The sequence below is a fragment of the Triturus cristatus genome, chromosome 4_2, assembly GCF_964204655.1.
Source record: "Triturus cristatus chromosome 4_2, aTriCri1.1, whole genome shotgun sequence".
In the NCBI taxonomy this organism is placed as follows: domain Eukaryota; kingdom Metazoa; phylum Chordata; class Amphibia; order Caudata; family Salamandridae; genus Triturus; species Triturus cristatus.
The window spans coordinates 729,291,425-729,313,524 of NC_140586.1; the positions used below are offsets into that span (position 1 = coordinate 729,291,425).

Consider the following 22,100-nt stretch of genomic DNA (forward strand, 5'->3'; position numbering starts at 1 on the left):
AACCTGACTAACGTTATGGATTTGGTGAGCAGCCCGAATCCCACTAATAAAAAATTACCAACATTTCGGGAAGGGGTTGCTCGTCAACCATTGATTTTATTTTTATTTCTCCCTGCCTTGAAGATCAATTATTGGCCGCTGAAGTAATTGCAACGGATTATGGGGATCATAACCCCATTAAAATAGTGTTGCGCTCTGCATCCAGGCCTGCGTTTTCCTTCGAATGCGGGGCAAAATATCTCATGCCCTCAACTGATAATTTGAGATTAGTTTGGAAGGGCGTTGACAGTGGCAAACTTTTTAAAACGTTAGTTAGAGGCAATATGCACCTTATTAATTCCTGCTTGTCACTACAGACTGCACACATTGAGGTAGTTGAGGATCTCTCTAAACTGTGCCTAGCTATTAAAACACTCCTGTCGAAACCTGCCTCTTTGGCAGGAAACAATCCTTGATGGTTCGACCATAAGTGCACATTGCCCAATAGGAATCTTCGTAGGGCACTGTCACTTGACCCGAGATGTGCCACAGACGTACAATTGGCAAGGAGGGAATAAAACATAGCAATCCGGAAAAGGAAGGGAATCCTCTTAAATGAACGCTGGGAAACTTTATCCCAGGCCGCAAGCACAAAAAAGGGTAAAATATTTTGGTCCGCAGTAAGGGAGCTTCGATCGATGGGTCAGTTATTAACTCCCATTAGTTGCAATATTTCAAGCGAGACCTGGGAAAATCATTTCTCAAAAATCTATGCCACCCCTCAACCAGAGCTTGACCAATACGATTATGGCCCCTTCACTACCATTGAGTTAACTTATTTTGAAGTAGAAGAGGCTATCCAACGGAGTATTGGGTACAAAGCACCTGGCCCAGATGGGTTACCAATTGATCTACTAAAATAGAAACCAGATTTCTGGGCCCCACTACTCTTAAATGTCTTTAATAGTTTAACTCACACTATGTTACCAGATACATGGGCCAAGAGTATTATAGTCCCAATTTTAAAAAAAGGAGATCGGTCACAGCCTAGTAACTATAGGCCGATCTCATTAATTGATAATACCTTAAAAATATTGGGAAGAGTCCTGTACAATAAAATCTTAACCTGGACAGAGGAAAATAGTATCTTAGAGCACTGTCAGCTAGGCTTCCGTAGCAAGGTGGGTACCAACGAGCAATGTCTCAATCTCAATTTGGTTATTGGGAAATACACCATTGCACGGAAGTCCCCGGTCTATATGGCATTTATGGACTTGTCCTCAGCGTTCGACCTTGTTAATAGGTCGAAGCTCTGGGCAATTCTTTTGGCATATGGTTTGGACGAACCTCTGGTACATTTCCTAGCGTACCTCCATAAAGACCTTCAGGCGCAGGTGCGGATCGGCACGGATGGCGAGGTCTCGGGGGCCATCAAGGTAGGAAGGGGGGTCAGACAGGGTTGTGTCTTGGCCCCCCTCCTTTTTATTATTTACATTAATGGGCTGAACAATCTGCTTAAAACCTCAACCCATGACGTCCCCATGATTATATGCAGATGATGCGGTCCTTATAGGCCGCACGTCGAACTCTCTGCGTCAATTAGTTCGGACTTTTGTTGAGTACATGGATAGCCTGGACCTATGTGTCAATTTTAATAAGTCATTTTTAATGTCCTGTGGTCCTGGGAAGCGACAGTTAAGTTCAATTGTAGTGGGTAGCCAGAAATTGACAAGCACACGTACTTTTCCCTATCTTGGTTTAGTCTTTGCTGCGAACGGCTCCTGGACTGAGCATCTTGCTCACTCCAGGAGCAAGTTCTCAAAGGCCACCAACTCAATCCTTAGTCTTCCCCATCCAAAGACCACTGGTGCTATACCGGCCATTTTAAACATTTTTAAATTACAGTGCGTCCCTGTGGCCACCTACGGGGCTGAGATTTGGGGCATTGCAAATTGTTCCTGCATCCAGCAGGAAGAAAATAGGTTCTGCAGGAAACTTTTGGGCATCCCAATCTCTACCCCACAATACATTTGCCACAGAGAACTCAATCTTAATTTTATAGCGGATTTTATACGCGCCCGTCCTGCCCTTTTTTGGCTATCGGTATGGAAGAACCAGGCTGCCTCCCTCACTAGAGAGATTCTTAATGACTGCCTTATGTGTGAGAAAGGGATGGAAATTCCTTGGCTGAGGGGAGTACATCAAAGCCTGTGTAGTGTTAATAAAGAAAGTATCTTCCAAAATCCAAATATAGTTGACACCGTGCCAAAAAAGGAGCTTAGAGATGCCCTTTACTTTTTATATAACACAGAAAGGATTGGCCTGGAATCCAAGAAATCTTCCATTATTAGTTACATGTCAATAGAACAGCATTATCATTCTCTACCTATATATCTCACCCTACGCATGAGCTACTGGGAAAGGAGTCTATTATTTCGCCTTAGAGCAGGAACTGTCAGATTTGCATTGTGTTTTCCTCTCGGCTATCACCATAATCTTGATCATGTACCATGCCTTTGTGACGGGGTAAGTGGCCAATCAATTTTACATTTTTTATTTTTTTGTAAGTATTACACAAAATATACTAAGTGGTTTTTAAATCCATTTTTCAAAAAGAGAAGACCTATTAGTTTGGATAATGCTTACATATGCTTAGTTTACCTTGCTGATGAAGAGCTGATCCTTCGCATAAGCACCTTTTTGAGAATTGCCATCAGAGCACCTAAGACTATGGCTGATCCCTGAGTTTTTACCCGATTGACTATCTCTGTGTAATTGCTAGCTGATATAATGTTTTATTAACAGCAAATTATTTATTTATTACCAATGAAGTCCTTTTTTAATATGTCATCGAACTTATCAAATGTTATAGTTATATTATTATAAAAGTTTGATTATTGTGCACTGTCAATCCTCCATTTTGCTATTTATTTTTTGTTATGATGTTGTGCTTTTATGGGTATTAAGTAACCCAAATAAAGTTTATGAACTGAACTGAGCTGAACTGAAACGCACAACGAATTGTCCATTACATAATGTACATCTTCAGCAGTTAGGAAAACAAAAATGAAGCACATTTGTTTTAAATTCTGAAGCCAAGGCATTTGGGGAGACATCAGTTGTGCGACTGGGAAAGTAATGGATATGCAGACATGTAACCAGTGATTGGTACAAGTTTGGTCTCTTGTTTGTTGTTTTATAAATCCCCTTACACTACCACCGAGCAGACAAACTGTAGAGTGGAAGAAACTTCCTCAGAAACAGGGCAGGCAGCAGGAAGACATATACAGTGGGTTTCCAGATTGGCAAAGAGCCAGGAAAGGGAATGCAATTCTTGATGCAGAGGCATTTGAACCTTCAATTCTGAAGGATCAGAGAACTTAAAGGTTTAATCTTATTAAAGAAAATCCAGAGGAACACAGAGCCTGCTAGCAGTTTGGCAAGCAGCTGCAGTAATCATCTTCACACTGCTTGGCTGTATAAAAAATTTGAGTATGGAAAGACAAGACATGAAGCATAGTGCAGCAGCTGTCCTCAACCGACTGACCCAGGTCTGTACACACAACTCTAGGAGTGCAGCGCCTCTCTGTGCACACAACTCCAGGAGTGCAACGCCTGCCCTCAACAGCCCACACCAGCTCTGTGCACACAACTCCAGGAGTGCAGCGCCTGTCTTCAACAGCCTGCACCACCCAAGAGCTTAGGTAGCTGCGCTTGGCTCTCTGCACAAGAATCCAGGAGTGCAGCGCCTGCCCTCAACAGCCTGCACCAGCTCTGTACACACAACTCTAGGAGTGCAGCGCCTCTCTGTGCACACAACTCCAGGAGTGCAACGCCTGCCCTCAACAGCCCACACCAGCTCTGTGCACACAACTCCAGGAGTGCAGCGCCTGTCTTCAACAGCCTGCACCACCCAAGAGCTTAGGTAGCTGCGCTTGGCTATCTACACAAGAATCCAGGAGTGCAGCGCCTGCCCTCAACAGCCTGCACCAGCTCTCTACACACGAGTCCAGGAGTGCAGTGCCTACCCTCAACGGCCCGCACCAGCTCTGTGCACACAACTCCAGGAGTGTAGCACCTGCCTTCAACAGCCCACACCAGCTCTGTGCACATAACTCCAGGAGTGCAGCGCCTGCCCTCAACAGCCCACACCAGCTCTGTGCACGGAACTCCAGGAGTGCAGCGCCTGCCCTCAACAGCCTGCATCACCCGAGAGCAGTCCTTGGCTCTCCGCACATAGCTCAGTTCCCCTTTGTACTGTGCCCCATCTGAGAGCTATTTTCAGTAGTGCATTTATTATATGTTATTGTCAGGTCCAATAAACTTCTAGGACTGTCTGGGCCAGTCCCTGAAACAAATAGTGGGGAGGCTAAATAGTATCAGCAATACCCTGTGATGACACAGGATCTGAAATGTGATTCGTGAGCAGACAATGTACACATGCAAAAAGTAGCTTAAATAAGATACTCGCTGCTGACTTTTAAAAGCTAATTGTATTGGCTACATTCCCCATCCCATCCCCAAAAGGCCTCAGCTGCAGTGGAAGGTACGGAGTCTCCTGTGCTGTCAAACCAAAAGTGAACAGACTTATTTTAGGCAAGCAGACCCCCTGGGAAGGACTGTCTGTTCGCTTTCACTTACCTGTTGGTGATGTAAAATGTTCTGAGGCGAAATCCTTCATAGCGAGGCAGCAGGCACGGGGCAAACGGCAGGAGTGAAGAAGTGCCACACAACCAAAAGGTAGTAGTATGCAGGAGTTTGTGCATGCAAAATTTCGCGCACTTCCTCCCATCTATAATGCTGTCCCCCCTCATTGGTGGAATGTCAGTGGTGGTCTATGTGCTGATGGGCTGCTGTTCTCCAATCCAAAGGCCCCATTTGAAATGGCTGAATAAATACCGAAAGATAATGTACTTGCGGCATTGGACAGTGGTAAACAAAGGTGAGATTTTACGGAGGAGTCCCCCCACCCCCGAGATGATGTTGCGCCCCTCCAGGGGGGTGGGGGGGCGCACTCCACCGATTGAAGAACACTGCCTTAATGCAAACAATCGGTGTGGCTCTCGCCCTACAGATCTAACACTGTTGAAATGAGCTGTGGCGTCCCACAGGGCTCTTCCCTTTCGCCGATACTTTTTAACATTCATATACGTCCCCTAATCTCGAGTCTCCCGCACATGGGGGTAAAGATCTTTAACTATGCTGATGACATGCAGCTGATTTTCACTCTGGAGAACTCCACCGAATGCAAAGATTTTGTTAGGAGCTCTATGATGCATGTAAAAACCTGGATGGATAAGACTCGGCTAAAACTCAACTCTGAAAAAACTGAGATAATTATCCCGAGCAATAAACTTACTCACTGGACACTCTCCTACTAGCCCCCTGAGTTAGTTGCAGCCCCAATTCCCAAACCAGCGATTAAGAGTTTGGGTCTTCACATTGACTCTGACCTCTCTGAGTGCCCAAATTGGCGCAGTTACTTCTGCTTTGCCTAACTTCGTAAAGTCAGACACTTCTTTAGTAATGAGGCCAGTATTAAAATTGTGATTGCCCTTATCCTATCAAAAATAGATTATGGAAATGCCCTCTATCTTGGCATTCCATTATATCTGAGACACCGTCTTCAGATGATTCAAAATCAAGCAGCTAGAATCATCCATCTTAAGGATAGAAGATGTCACATCACCCCGCTACTTAAAGATCTCCATTGGCTTCCAGTGGAGCAGCGTGTGATGTTAAAATTGGCTGTATCCTTTTTAAAGCCATTCAAGAAACTGGTCCAAGTTTCATTCTTTCGTGCATCAGTAAGCACCTACCTCAGCCTAATCTGAAAACGAAGTATCTAAATCTTTTGACGGTGCCTAGAATTAGACGGAAACACATTGGAGGGACCCGGTTTTCCTATCTGGGCCCGAAGCTTTGGAACTCATTGCCTACTTCCATTAGGCTGGAGGCTGACTACATGCGGTTCAGGAAATCTCTTAAACCCTGGCTGTTCTCCTTGGCCTACAATTAGCTGATCCTCTATCTGTTCTCCCTCTCTTCTTCTGCTCAGACTCATCAGCGCCAAGAGACCTGTAGGTGAACGTGCGCTTATATAAATTCCCTTATAACATAACATAGCATGCTTCCGTGCTATTTTTACCATTTAACAGAAAAACAGAAAATGAGGTCTATGAAAGATGCAATTTACACTATGTTACACATTGCAAAACTAGACCAGTTACCATTCACCATAGCCGAAATAGATTCAGCTGTGTGGTGGTTAATATATGAGGTTATTTCTTTGACAATTTCACTTTTTCAATTCAGAGCTTGCATGAAACATTATCCAGTCCCTAGATTCGAACCCCTCGTGAGTAGTTTCGTATATGAATTGTGGTCATTACCATTTGCTTTCCGCTGTCAGCGTGCTGAGAAGGAAGTTTTCCTACACAGTGACGGATTGCTTCTCTACTGTAGGACCCTCCCTTGTCTGTAAAGAAGTGAAACTCCATGGCGCTTGTAATGTTTCTGCACCAAATTTAGCTTGTTTTTTAAAGGAACACCAGTTCCTGCTATTATTCCAACCCTGACTTTGCTATCCAACTGCAGTTATCTAATTCTCATCAATCTAAACTGCCTTGGTTTACGGGCTGGCATCCCGTACATAGTAACAGTTTCACATCGCGTTACTTGTTGCAGCAATGTCCTGTTTCCTCCCTGACACGAGAGTGTAGATAGCTCGCTGTGGCCTCACATTCCGAAAACCGATTTCGAAAAGCTAAGCACACTCACAGTACTATTGTTTGAAAAAAGAAGTGGCTCACAGGTCAGCTCATGAGACCTTCGAATTGCAGGTGGCAAGGACATCTAGTGAAATACAATCTTTATTAAACCTGAATCCCCCCTACACTTCGGGGAATTATTTCATCAAATTTTCAATGCGTCTGATATGGCTGGCCACCGCACACTTTTTTAAAGTTGTGGGATCTGGCCTTGTTATATCGTTTATGACAATATTTGGAGTAATACCTGCCTTTATTCATTCTATTTTTCCAGCGTATTTGGAGGGTTTCCCATGCTACTCCTCCTGGTTTGTGGTGTGCTAGTACTTCTTTTGCTGTTCCGCAATGGATGCTCGCTCTGTGGTACTGCCCAGTCAGGCACTGTTGCATCTATACCATGATCGGATACAGCAGCATTTTGGCTTCAGGCCGTTGGGAGCAACGGCCTGAAGGTTGCATACCTCACCTATGTGCAACCTGTGTTCTGTTGCATCCGGTGCCCTTTTCAATGAGCCCTGGACGTATGCTTCTCAACAATGTCACCTGCTGCCCTGGATTATGATCTTTTGGGGGAGGGGGGTCTGTTGAGGTCCCATAGGCAGGCATGGCATGTACAGTGGGTATGCGGCTTGTGTACGATTCTTCGCTGGGGCTGATGGCCGAAGCGAGTACCTGTACCCATGCTCAGCACCTCTTGGATTTCAGCTTTATCGAGACCGACACAGGTTGCCTTGGTATGCTCCTTACGGCTTCAGGATATGAGGAGCACGTCTGTTCCTCTGATTTACTTAATTGGATGACATCACTTTTTAATATTGACGGTTCTGACGCCTTACTGGAGCTCATGGCGTTCCACTTGTCACCGAGGTTTTTGCCATGGAAGATATGCTCTACGTGGAGTTCTAACTCTGCTTTATCAAATTACTTTTGATCGTGGTCCACTATTGGCTTTGTGAATCATACTTTTCACGTAAATCACTTCTGTATTAGTCCAGGGATGGCGTCCTGACCAAGGGGAGGGTGTCACGTGGTCCATGGGGACATTGTCTTCTTCCCTAAGTTAGCAAGAGCACGCTGTAGACTGTCCGCTGCATGGCACACGTTACTACATGAGTTTATTTTACTTTTGATATTTTCACATGAGACCTCGCGGTTACGTTCACGCTTTGCAGGTTCTTGGGAATTAGTCTGAACATTTTGAACAAGGTCGAACAACAATGCCCCTTGTTATGTTCTGGTCAGGCCCTTGCACCTAGACAAAACATACAGATGCAGCTGTTGTTTCGGGATACGTACTTTGGTCTTATTGGAATACACGGATAAGTAGCACACACTTGGAGAGGGACCTTTCCAGGGAGAAGAGCATGACCACATCTATGATGTAGAACTATCGTCTATAGACTGAGGAAGGGGGTCTGCAGAGAACACCCAGAGATCTTCTAATATATTTTCATCCTGCGTCTGTGCAAGGGTAGGGAGGTTAGGCTATTCAGTCTCTCCTACTGACAGCTCCTTTTTTGATCTACGGATTACTTGCTATGCAGACCGTATTTGTGTTGTGAATTTTTCTGCTTATTGTGGCACGTATACAGCACAATAGAGCATTTTAGTTAAAATAAATATTTTACACTTGTTCGTGACTCTGTCCGATCTTATTGTGGACAAGTACAAGAGTGTGAGCAAAAGGGTGTGTCTTGTAACCGCGATTCCTGAGAGAGTCGGGAGTGTTGTTTTCTGGGGTGTCTAATCACTTCTTATTAAATGAGTTGGAGGGCAAGTGAGACACTATAGCTAGTCGGTCCTGGGCTTATGGGTACTAAAGTGGTAGGATGCCTCTGTCCCTATGTACTGAGGTCCTATATTCGTACGCATAGTTCTTTGTTTGTGCAGAATCCATGCAACAATCTGTAGTGGTCGCCCCGCGTCGACCTCAAATCTAAGGCCCTTGACCCCATCTGGATGCCTGAACTATACATCAGTACCGAATCCAGTTCTACCTCTGCCGCAACCTATGCCTCGTAGACAGGAGTATGAGAATCCGGCGTTTCCAACTCCCGGGTCTGACCCATTGACTTTTCTGAATGCTATGTATAGCTTTTTCTTTTTTTTTTTTTTTTCTTTTTTTTTTTTGAAACCGTTTATTGTAATCTCAAGTATATACAAGTATGGGCCTACAACCTTCCGGCCGGCCGCTAGAGTGACAGGAGCACCTGACAAACTTACAACAGGGCACTTGGCGTTACAGAGAAGCAAATCAGGAGACATCAACGACGTGGGCCACATGACTCTAAGCCCACAATACGGTTTCATTTTATACACACGCAACAACATAAAAAAAAACACACCCGCAAGGCAACCCGCAATCGAAGGTAATCACACGTGCTCCTCGAATGAGGGACCCCGACCATCCACAGGAATCTGAAGAGGGGGAAGGGAAACAAGTCCAGGACTGGGGGAACTCTGTGCCCGGGACTGGGGGAGGGGGTCAACTAGGGGGACGGAGCCGGTGAGGCAGCAGGCAGCAGTGGTGGCTCGCAAATACCCCCGCGGTAGGCGTTCCAGGGGCCCCATATTTTCACCCACGCCCCAGGCTTGCCCCTCGCCACATACACCACCTTTTCTCGGAACATGCACCAATCCATATGTTGTTTCCAGGCCGACACCGCCTGGGGCCGCTGGGATCCCCACAGTTGAGCGATGTCACGCTTAGCTATCATATATCCCAGAGTCAACCATCGCGTCTGCGGAACCGAGTAATCAGTTGGTTCCCACACATTCAGCAAGCATCTCCTCGCTTCAGGCAACAGTGCGACATGTGTAACCAGACGCAGGACCTCATGCACACCACGCCAGAATCGCTCCACCTTCGGGCATTCCCACAGAATATGCAAAAAAGTCGCCAAAGCACCACACCCACGCTTACACAACCCATCCTCAGCATAACCCATACGCAGAAGCCTTGGCCCCGTCATGTAAACCCGGTGGAGTATCTTAAGCTGGACGAAGCGAAGGCGAGCCGGTATGGCCACCTCCTTCGGGGAGGCCACCGCGGAAATCCAGTCTTCGTCGTCCAACTCCAGCCCGTCGGCAACCCACGCCTCACGGAGGCCGGTCAGCAGGCCCGAGCGGTCATTAATCAGTTTTTTGTAAATGAGGGAGATCGTGCTATCCGGAACGTGGCCATCCAGCACTCTATCCTCCAGGGGGGAAGACTCCGGGATGGAGGCGGCGTCTGGGAAGACGGAGCCCAGCGCATGACGGACCTGCAAGTACCGAAAGTATTCACTGCCCTGCAGCTGAAACTCCGTCTGCAGCGTCTCGAATGTTTTAAATCCCCCTCTCGTCCAGAGGTCCCCCACTTTACTGATGCCAATCGTGTCCCACTTCTCGAAGCCCTTCGAGGTCCACAGGGAGCCCAACCGCTGAGGCGCATACAACGGCGACGCCCGGGTCAAACGGTCCTTCCACCCCATAGCTGCATTGGCCGCGTGCCACACCCGCACCATGACACGCGTGGGCCCCGTCAAGCGGGGATCCGGCGCGCCAGAGTAGAGTGCTCGATTGTAGTCGCCACCGGGCAGGAGCATCTTGTCCATTTCAAATGCCGGGTTCAAGGCGGGCCCATAGAGGCCGTGATTAATTGCAGCTAGCTGGGAGGCCCAGTAATACCGCTTAATGTCCGGGAGGGCAATCCTCCCGTCATACCACGGGAGCGTCAACTTCGCCAGGGCTATACGCGGCCTCCCGTCCCAGAACAGGTGGCGCTGTAGACTCTCCACCTCACGGAAGTAGCGCGCCGGGACTAGGTCCATAGTGTTCTGGAGAGCGTACAGGAAGCGCGGCAACGACATCATCTTAAACAATGCCGCCCGGCCGAGCGGCGAAAGCGGCAGGTGCCGCCAGCGCGCGACGTCCTCCTTCAAGCGCTGGAGGGGGGGAAGCAAGTTTCGCTCGTAGCGGGCCGCCGGGTCCAGCGTGATATAGACACCCAGGTACCGAAACCCCTGCGAGGCAATCTGGATCGGACATCCCCGCGGGAGGACGGGAGCCTCCCCGGAAAGCACATAGACACACGATTTAGCCCAGTTGATGACGAGGCCTGAGTTACGGCCAAAGGAGCGCAGGACATCAACCAGGACAATCAGTGATTTGCGCGGGGAGGCTAGGTACAAAAGGATATCGTCAGCGTAGAGGGACACGCGGTCCTCATACTCAGGGGTCCAACGGAGACCACGGATGGAAGGGTGCCACCGTAGCCACTCCGCCAGGGGTTCCAAGGCCAATGCAAACCGGAGCGGCGACAAGGGACAACCCTGTCGCGTGCCCCGTCCCAGCGCGAACGGGGCCGAGACTCGCCCATTCACTACCACCTGCGCTAACGGGCCCGAGTACAACAATTTGACCCAGCTGATGAATCCCGGTCCAAATCCGAATTTCGCCAGCATCGCCCAAATGTATGGCCATTCGAGCGTGTCAAACGCCATGGTGGCGTCTAAGGACGCCAAGATGGCCGGCTCCCGCACAAACTGAACACGCGCGAGCACCCCGTGCAAGCGCCGCAGATTGAGGGCCGTGTTGCGATGGGGGATAAAGCCAGACTGGTCTTGGTGGACCAAATCGCCCACCACACCGACCAGCCGGTTGGCAAGCACCTTGGCAAGGATTTTGGGCTCCGCATTCAAGAGCGAGATAGGCCGATAGGAGGTAACCCGGTCTCGGGGTTTCCCCTCCTTGTGGATCACCACGATTGTAGCCAGACGTTGGTCCGGCGGGAGGGAACCCCGCGAGCGGGCCGCAAGGAACATCGCGCGGATGTGGGGTGCCAGTACGTCCGGTCGCAGCTTATACAACTCGATAGGGATGCCGTTCGGGCCCATGGCCTTGCCAGATGCAACCGAGCGTATAGCGAGGGCAATTTCGTCCGAGGTAGGAGCAGCATCCAAAGACTCCCTATCCTCCACCGAAAGGGAGGGCAGCGCGATATCTCGAAGCAGGGCATGAGAATCCGCCTCCGAGCAGGGAGAGACCGGGGAATACACCTCGCGGAAATAATCCGCGAAGCAAGAGACAATGTCTTCTGGCTCGGTGACACGTACACCATCCATCCTCTCAATCAGCGGAACCACACGACTCGCTCTCTCCTTTTTGTCCAACCACGCAATCAATTTACCAGCCTTATCACCCACATCATACAGTCGCCCCTGTTGCTCTCTGCTGAGGCCCCTGGCTGCCTCCGTGACGAGGGCCCTATAGGCCGCTTGCTTAAGATGCAAAACATGCAGTGCAGCATCCGTCACCCCACTCCCCAAATCACGCTCCAGTTCAGTAATTTCGCCCTCCACTCGGGTCACCTCCTCCTGCTCGCGCCTCCGGGCATGGGATATGAAGGAGAGGGCCTCCCCCCTAATAACTGTCTTAAAGGCCTCCCAAAGGGAGATAGCCGAAGGGACAGACCCCACATTCTCCTCGAAATACCGCTGCAAGGATTTAATCAGGTCAGCGCGAATAGTGGGGTCGCGCAGATAACAGGCATTGATTGGAGCTACCCTGCCCTCCCCCCTCGGGAGGACACCAAAGTGCAACAGGAGCGGGGAGTGATCTGAAATACCCCGCGCCAGATGGCGCACCTCTCCCACCCTCCCAGCATAGGCCGCAGGGACAAGGATATGATCAAGCCGCGAGAGGCTACCATGGGCACCCGAATGGAAGGTGTATTGCAGCTGCGTGGGATGTTTTAAGCGCCAGCAGTCCACCAATCCCAATGTATCTAAAAGGCCGGACAGCCATGCCTGCGCCCGGGGGAGGTCCCTAGGGGGGTGACGATCCATAGTCCCAGAAACCACCGCATTGAAATCCCCCCCAACCACCAGAAGCCCCCCCGGAAGGTCAAGGAGGAGGCGCCCCAGGTCCGCAAAAGTGGTAGACTGTAGCCCCGGTGGGACATACACTGAAACAAAGACAACCACTTTGCCCTCCATTCTCCCCACCAAGGCAGTGTAGCGTCCCCTCTCATCATGGCGCACCTCATCTATTTCCAGCGGGAGCGAGTTCTTAACCATGATGCCCCCCCCCGCGAGCCAGACGTGAAGCCCGAGTGGGCCACCAAACGATAGCCACGCCGATTCATGGCAAAGAAGGAATTACCAATAAGGTGTGTCTCCTGCAGAAAGACCACATCTGGCGAAATTCGTTTCAGATACTGCAGGACCACACCTCGCTTAATCCTGTCCCCCAGTCCATTAACGTTCCAGGACAACAAAGTCAAGTCCCTACCCCCCATCACATACAGAAGCCATCACTCGTCCCCCCGAGAGCACATCAAAAACACCAATACAGTAAAGGGTTTGCCTTGCGGTAAAAACGAACAACACCCCACCCCAACCCACCCGTCCCAACAGAACTCCCCCCTCCCTGCACCCCTGCATGAGCCCGAACAGCCCCCCCAAAGTGCAGTGTGCCTGTCGCCCCATAGATGAAAACACTAACTAGTCCCCCAGAGGAGGAGGGAAAGCCCCCAAGAGACCCCGTACGACCTCCACGGGAGGGGAACTTACACAATCAGTCAATGATGACAATAATGTTGTCCAGAGCAAGGCCTACTATTAGTCCCTCAGTCCTGATCCGGCAAGCCCTCCCCACCAACCGCGCCCCCCCCCACCCCCCCGGCCCCGATCCCCGGGCAAAGTGTCCAACCAGTCCCCGGCCGCCTCGGGACGATCAAAAAAGTGCGTGCGGCCATCCACCTCTACCCTCAACTTCGCTGGAAAAAGCATCGCATACTTGAGGTTCAAGTCCCGTAGGCGACGTTTGACTCCGAGAAAACTCAGTCTCTGCTTCTGGACCGCCGGAGTAAAATCAGGATAGAAGTTTACATCCATATTGTCGAGTCTAACCGGTCCTTGTTGCCTAGAAGTCTGCAGGATAGCGTCTCTGTCCCGAAAGTTGAAGATCCGGGCAATGAGAGGCCTCGGAGGGGCTCCGATCTTAGGTCTCCCTCCGGGGACCCTGTGGGCACGTTCCACTGCGAAGAGTTTACTCAGCCCCCGGGGCTGGAGACGGGTGAGGATCAGGTCTTCCACAAACAGATCCGCCGCCGCCTCCTCCTCACGTCCCTCCGGCACCCCGACAATGCGAACATTGTTCCTCCGGGCCCGACCCTCGGAATCTTCCAGTCGACGATCCATCAGGGCGCTCGCCTGGCCCAGTCGGCGCACCTCCCTTTGGAGGGCCGCCACGTCCGTTGTGAGGCCCGAGGTGGTGTGGGCCAAAGAGTCGACCCGGTCATTCGTCTTGGACAGATCGGCCCTCACCAGGCCCACATCCACGAGGACCGAGTCAATCTTTTGCGCCAGAGTGTCAAAGCGCTGGTCGACTGAGGCCTTCATCTCGGCGATGGCGCCCATGACGTCCCGGAGGGTCAGATCCGCGGGCAAAGCAGGAGCATCAGTCGGGCCAACAGGGGACCTACGCGGCGCCTCTGGAGATCCCTTCTGGAGGGTGTAGCGGTCCATACTGTTAGACTGAGGGGCTGCGCCACGGCGGGTCGATTTCACCTTTGCCCGGTCGCCATCTTGTTTCGTGGACATGGCTCCAGTCCCCAAATCGTGCCAATCTCCTTGAAAGGGGCTGACAGACCGGTTCACGGGCTCCGGGGGAGGGCGACCACAGCTCCGAAGGGCAGATCACAGCTGGCGGGCCGGCAGGGCACCCCGATGAAGTCACACCACCGCACGCCGCCTTGCGACCCTACCTCGCTTGGCAGCAAGGAGGGCGCGAAAGCGAAAGTGAAAGTGCGGGGTACGCGAGTCGCCCAGCCTCGCCCGCCGCTGTTGTTCACTTTGTCTCCGGATCGCCCCACAACTCCAATCCGGGGGGCCGGCGTGGAGAAGGCCGCAAACCTCAATCGATGCTCCCGCCGGTGTCCGAGGTCCGATTTGGAAACGGAAAACGGATGGCACCTCAGCTCGGTCTCACGAACACAGTCCCCTCGTCAAGGACAGGATATAGTCAGGATTTATGAAGGAGGTCGCGGAGGTCCTCGGGAGCCTCGCACCTACGCGGCCATCTTGGTTGCGCGCTAGGCTCCGAATGTTCCTCCTATGTATAGCTTTTCAATAGGGCGGTAACACAATCTGGAGAGCCAGCGGGCACCATGGGGTCGCTTTCTTATTCCTTGGGAGGTTTTCCAGCCCATTTTCAGGCACCATTCCTGCGGTGTCCAAGTCTATTACAAGAAAGTATAAGCCTGCTACTGGGGTTTCACCATTGTCTTCTCATCCTACGCCTGAGAGTTTGGTGGTGCAAGCTTCCCACTCTTTGAAGCTAATGCCGGGATCATTTGCAACAGCTCCTGCAGATTGAGAGTTCAAGGGACTGGAACAGTCTGCAAAGAAAGCGTTTTCTTCTGGTAGCATGGCCTTGAAGTCGACCAATGCAACATGTTTGTTGGAACGATACATTCATGCCTTAATGGAATCAGCCAAGGCAGTGGTCCCTAAGTTGCCTGATGAAGTTTAGGGACATATTTCAGAATTTTCTGAACGATAGTCAAGCGGCTGTCCTTTCAGTCATTCAGTCGGGTTTGGATATGGCTAATTCAGTCGCCAGGACAATGGGATCTTGTGTTTCCACAAAGAGACATGCTTGGTTAAGGAAGAGTGGGGGGGGGGTTTCTGGATTCTCACCGGATGTGCAGGTGACTTTGATGGACTTGCCATTCAATGGTTCAAGGATGTTTTTGGCGCCAAGGCGAATTCTGCCTCGGATAGATTTAAGGACAGAAAAGCAACGGTGAGATTTTTGGGCCTTCAGTTGCAGCCTAAAGATTATAGGGAATTTTATAGGTTCCGGGGGTTTGTTCGCAACTTTTCCTTTTGAGATAGAAGACCATATCCACAGCAGACATCCAATCTCCTCTACAGAAGTTATAGGGGAAGGGCAGAGGCAAACAACATGGAGTTGCCCAACAGCCGTCTTCCTCTTCTTCCTCCTCCTCCCCGGCCAATGTAACAGGAAAGCAGCCATAGTCCTGCCAGCTTGGAGCATGCTTGTCCAGTGGGAGGACGGTTGACCTATTTTCTACCTCAATGGATTGCATATTGTGGTTAATGGGTACTCCCTACCCTTCCAAGAGTTTCCCCCACCTTTTCCTCCGCAACAGGGCTTTTATTCAGATGAACATCTTCTACTCCTCCAACAGGAAGTTCAAATTCTGCTTCAGAAGCAGAATGCTTGGTTCCAGAGCATAAACGGAGTCGGGGATGTAGCACCCGGCATTTTCTGCTTCACAGAAAGGACTGTCGCTAGCGGCTGATCCTCAACCTCAGGATTTTGAACTGGTTCATCAAACAGGAAAAGTTCAAGATGCTGATCCTTGAACAAGTGCTTCTTGTGCTGGAAAAGGAGGACTGAATGGTATTGATCGATTTACAGTATGTGTACTTTCACATACCTATTCTAAACTCGCACAGGAAGTATCTGTTTTGCAGTCGAGTCCTTCCATTTGGCCTTACTTCCGCACCACGAGTCGTCACAAAGGTGATGGCAGTGGTTGCAGCGCATCTCAGAAGTTGGTTAATACCAGTATTCCCTTACCTGGATGATTGGCTGATCAAATCCAAGACTCCAGAGTTTGTGTTGCATCCTTTGCAGTTGACAATGCAGTTATTGTTCAACCTAGGTTTTGCTATCAACATGCCCAAATCTCACCTAGAGCCCTTTCAGCACACACTATTCCTAGGGGCAGTACTGGACACTACGATTAGTCGAGCCTAACCGCCTCCTCCAGTGAATCTGGACATCCAGGCTATGATTCCGATGTTTCGCAATGGAGCTGTGGTTCCAGTCCTGAAGGTCTTATGCCTACTAGATCTGATGGCCTCCTGCATTCTGTTGGTCACCCATGCACACTGGCACATGAGGGTGTTCCAGTGGTCTCTCTGCAGGCAGTGGTTTCAGCACAACCGGGATCTCCGAGTGTCAGTCAATATCTCCAGAGACACTGCAGCAGTGGGTAGTGTCCGGCAATCTGTCTCAAGGGAAGCTGTTTCTCTAGGGTGGGCAGCTCATCTGGGGGATCAAAGGCCTTTGGTCTCCGGAGCAAATGTTGTTACATAGCAATCTTCTGGAATTGTGTGTGAATCGTCTGGCTCTCAAGGCCTTCCTCCCTTCCCTTCACAGTCAGTCAGTTCAAGTCTTAACAGACAATACTACTGCAATGTGGTACATAAACAAACAATGAGGAGTTGGGTCGTATACTCTCTGCAGAGAGGCTTAGCGACTTTGGTCCTGGGCCTTAGGAGCACTTGATCTGTGTCATGGTAATACCTTGGCCAGAGTTCTAAACGCGTGTGCGGACAGTCTTCACTTTTCTGTTGATCACAAGTGGTGTCTGCATTCGGAAGTGGTGCAACACATTGGGACATCACTTCCGGATGGCTATGGGTGACCCCTAAGATAGACCTCTTTGCTACTCACGAGAACATGCACTGCCCGTCATTTTGCAGCCTCCAGTATCCGATGCAGGGGTGCTGTGCCCAGCTGTTTTAAGTGTTTTCCCATACCCTTGATTCCTCAGGTTATGAGGGAGAACCAGGGTCCAAGTCATATTAATAGCCCAAGCTTGGCTACAAAGGGGCTGGTATACAGACTTTCCTCACCTCTCTCTGTGCCCTTCACTCTGTCTCCCTCACAGGGCAGACCTCCTTTTGCAGTTTTAGAGGCCGGTTCTACTCCCCCATCTCCAGAGTCTGCACCGACATGCCTGGAGATTGAATGGAGCAACCTTAATTCTTTTTCTCTTCCTCCTGATGTGATGAATGTTATACTGTCGGGCAGAAGACACTGCACCAAGTTGGTTTATGCTGGCAGATAGGGAAAATTTGTAAAGTGGTGTGAGAAAAATTGCATTGACCCTTTAAAAGACCATTTATCTGATATTTTATATTATGCTTTGCACTGTCTCTAGCTCAGCAAGGCTGAGCGGTTCCAACGTTTAAGAGGTATTTGGCTGCCCTTTCAGCATTCCTCTGCTTACTGGAACAAACTTCCCTTTTTAAGTCTCCTATAGTGTTAAGATTTATTAAGGGACTTACTAACAAGCTCCCTCCCACTCCGTTTATCATGCCTCAGTGGGATCTTAATTTGGTGTAAACCTTTTGTTATGGGTGTTCCGTTTGAGCCTCTAAATAGTTGTCCCTTAAGGTTACTTACTTTCAAAACAATTTTTCTGGATGCCATAACCTCGGCTAGACCTGTTCGTAAATTGCAGGGATTAAGTGTGAAACCCATCTTCACGACTTTATATGCAGAGAAGTTGGTAGTGAGAGCTAGGGCTGCTCTCCTGACAAAGGTGGTTACTCCCTTTCACTTGATCCAGTTTATCACCCTTCCAGCTTTCTATCCTCCCCCTCATCCATCTAAAGAGGAAGAAAGGCTTCATCATTTGGACTCCAAGAGAGCTGTGAGCTTCTACGTGAACAGAACTGGTTATCTCCAGCTGGAAGATCGGCTGTTTGTTGGCTATGTGGGCAAGATGGAAGGAAAAGCAGTGCTTAAGAGGACATCTTCCAGATGGATTATCCTGTGCATCAAGATCTGCTACGCCATGGCTAACAAGGAACTACCTGAAGGTATTAGAGCTCATTATTCTAGCGCTTTCTACTTCTACTTCGGCTAGAGGTGTCCCTGTGGTTGACATTTGCAAAGTGACGACTTGAGCCTCCCTCCTCACTTTTGCGAAGCACTATTGTTCAGACTGAAGTGAGGAGGGACGGTCACTTTGCCTGTTCAATGTTGCACAAGTTTTTGGTATAAGCAGACAGGCACCCAACTCCGAGTGCGGGACTGCTTGGGGGTTCTGGTCAAAAGGTGAGGAATCCACAGGTAGATATATCCATCAGAAGAACAAGTTATTTACCTTGTAACACTTTTTCTGGTGCATACAGTATCTACCTGTGGATTCCTCACCCACTTGTTGTCTGCTTATGCTAAAAACAAAGCTGGTGTTATAGTGTGTATTTTATTTACATGTATGAATGCATGTATTTATATTTTTATCTTTGTGTGTGTATGTATGTATACACTGCAACAAATATACAGGGGTAATGAACCAATATGTATTATTCCTTCGACCCCCTTTATACACAGCTTATTATTATCAATGACAACTGTATGTGGTGTCTGAAGTGAATAACAGCTCAAAATACAGTCATTTAAGTTGACACGTGCACTGGAGTAAACACAGGGGTACTAGACCAAAATGAATGAATACTCCCTAGGGTCAACGACATTATGGGTGATCAGTAATAACAATTATCTGTTATCATACATCAAATATAGATCGCTATAGTGTAACCAAGAAGCGACACTTGGGCTGTAATTAACTGAAAATTAAAGCCAAGGCACAAATAACACTAAGAAGTGTATTATTGGACGGAGGGGTGAACAAATGAAACGTCACATTTATTATATAAAATTTAAATATTATTGTTGAAGTCTTTTGTTTGTTTTCTAGCACGCTGTGTCGTGCTTGCCACTGTCCCTTATGTTATTATTGTGTATCTTTTCTAGACTGTCCAACTCCTTCCTCTGAGAACAGATCACAATTTTATTGCCTGGAGACAATTGCGGACAATATTTACATTTGTTTTTGAGACCACTTGGTATATGTTTCGATGTTTCCATTGCTAATTCTTGCAATACTTGACATTCACTAGTTTGGTCATCTTCTAAATTGTACATCAGATCAAATACGTTTTAGATCAGGAATTTGTTCAATGTTTACTGTTGCATTTGCATTTTGTTCATCTGACGCTGTTCTTACTTCATGGGTTTCCACAGGACAATTGACCTGTGTTTTAGTTATTTCAATTTCCTGACATACTTGTAAATGTCTACTTTTGTATCTGTATAATCAAAGTGTCTCTCAGGGCAGTAGGAAAAGCCCTTATTAAGTAATTGCCGTTCATGTTTGGTAAGTGTATAGTTGGACAAGTTTACAATGAGGTTTTCATCCTCTATTTGCATTGTCTTAGATTCCGTAAGGGATGCTGTTTTCTTTCGCTTTGAGCGTCTGGTTTTTCGAGTGCTGCGGAAGATTTTGTATCTCCCTTTCCACGCCCTCTGCCTCTTCCTTTCCCCTGGCCTCTGGCTAACTTCTGGACCAAATGCATCAACCGCATTTCTTCTAAAAACATAATCACAATTGGAATTGCGATAATATTATCAGACTACGCACCAAGACCCCCAGAGGTCTTAACAATGATGAACTACATGTGCATTCATAAGTACTTTGGACTGTGATGGTCCACTAGAGAAACTAGCAGAGTCACTTTACAATCACATTGCACTTTTCTTATCATTTTCTTATCACGTTGGTTCCACAGAATATGATCTACTATTTAGTATGAAGTATGTGTACAGATTTTATGGTTAAGCACAATTGTTTGAAGTACTAATAGCTTCAAAATATATTGTTGATGGCACTGTTTTACACAAAGGATGACTCACCGGGAATACTATTGGTTGTCACTTAGACACCACTACGGGTGAAGTGTCATGCACTAGGCATCACTAAATTGTATCATGAAATATTTTGTACTTAAGATTATTTTGGGAACCATAATATGACGTCACTGACAAATAATATTACCAAACTGAAATCATATTAGTCGTTTTGTATGAAAATAACCCCTAATTAACAACGGTAAATCTGTCTGTTTTCTATAGCAAGGACTGTAGAAATGTTAAAAACTACATCTCCCAGAAGGATTCATTGTGGGCTGAGTTGGAAGTGGTATATATACTGAATAATGGGTAATGTCCTCCAACTGTGAGCAAGACCCTGTGTGGCTGAAATGCGTCGGTGTGACAGACTGTCTGTTTGTTCAATAAACTTAAACGAATAATCCGGAGTGCAGCGTAATTTTGGTTCTAAAAAAAACAATATATATAGTATAAATAAATGTATACAAGTCCTTTTATTGGAGAACTGTGCCAGATACTCTTGCATGGGCGCTGTTGGTTTCACCTGTTCGCCTCGAAGGCACAAAAAAATGAGTGGAAACTGATGTCGGCACACCGATGAGGGCTTCTCATGGCTTCGATGAGGTCACACTTAGTTGCTGTGGAGATGTGGTGTTATGACGTTTTCTTCGACGTGAGAGAGCTGTAAATAAAAGTGCATTGGGATATTCAAAAGGTGAGGAATCCACAGGTAGATCCATGCATCCACCAGAAAAGGCGTTACCGAAGGTAAGTAACATGTTCTTTCTATCAGTTCCTCTTCTACAGCATCATCTGAGAGGTTCACATTCTCATCCATTCTAGCTTGGGATGGTTCCAAAGGTGGAGAGAGGTTCACGTTCTTTAATTTCTGTTGCCAAGAAGCAGGGCATGCTGTGAGCAAAGATTTCTCTTGTGCTCTTCAATAAAATTTTGAAATGGAACATGTTCAAAATCATCTTAATTGCACAAGTGCTGCAGGCCTTCATTCAACAGGATCGGGTGCTCTTCCTTAGCCTGCACAGCACCACCTTTCTTATCCTTATCTATTCTACTCCGAGGTATTTCCTCCAGTTTGTGGTGGGAAAGGAAATCTTTCAATTTGCAATCCTTCAATTCTTTACCAAGTTCTTGGCATTTCACTTTAACTTTACACTCTTCTCCAGAGAGGTGGCGGGTACTGCTTTGTAAACAATGTGCAGCATGTGAATCTTTTTAACAGTTTCAAGCTGAAAAAAAGATACTTGCAACAGTGGTTTTGCAGCTTGTGTTTATTTCCCCACCTAGCCCTTCTTTCCCCGTCCAAATAGGGGGAAAAGTAGTTTGGGACTTCCTCTTGATTGCTGAACTAAATGGTAAATTTGCTAGTCTATTCTCCCCTTATGCTTTGATATTCAATCAGAAAGCCCACCTCTCAAAAAAACATTCAGCTGCAGATAGTTATGACTGGTGCATTTGTATTGGAAAGGAGGTTAACTATCAGCACGGTTATTTGTTCAACTTTATTTCTTTCAGTTCTGGTCTGAACAATGTGATATTTTGATCATTTCTTGCAAGTCCTAGCACAGGAACACAATGTCTGAGTGTGCCACTACAACACTCACTATTCTAATGGGTTTCTTGAGCTGTTTACCTGTTTCATATGACACTTCCAGTTTGGGATCTTAATGTTTTAGCATTCTTTGCTCACAAAACCTTTGAGTTTCTGGGGCCCGTCAGCTTATAATGTATCCCTTGGAAGACAGCTTTTTGGTGGTAGTTAATTTATCTCAGGGAGTTGCAGCCTTTTCTGACTCACAACCTTTATAGTCTGCCAGCAGGGCAAGTTTCCTTTTGTCCACAACCTTG

At 48.0% G+C, this 22,100-nt stretch overlaps 1 protein-coding gene across 2 annotated transcripts in view; it reads left to right on the top strand.

Annotated features, from left to right (window-relative positions):
• Positions 1-22,100, top strand: part of TUT4 (terminal uridylyl transferase 4) — a 1,269,543-nt gene that overhangs the window by 330,471 nt on the left and 916,972 nt on the right. The gene's annotated exons all lie outside the window — the stretch shown is intronic.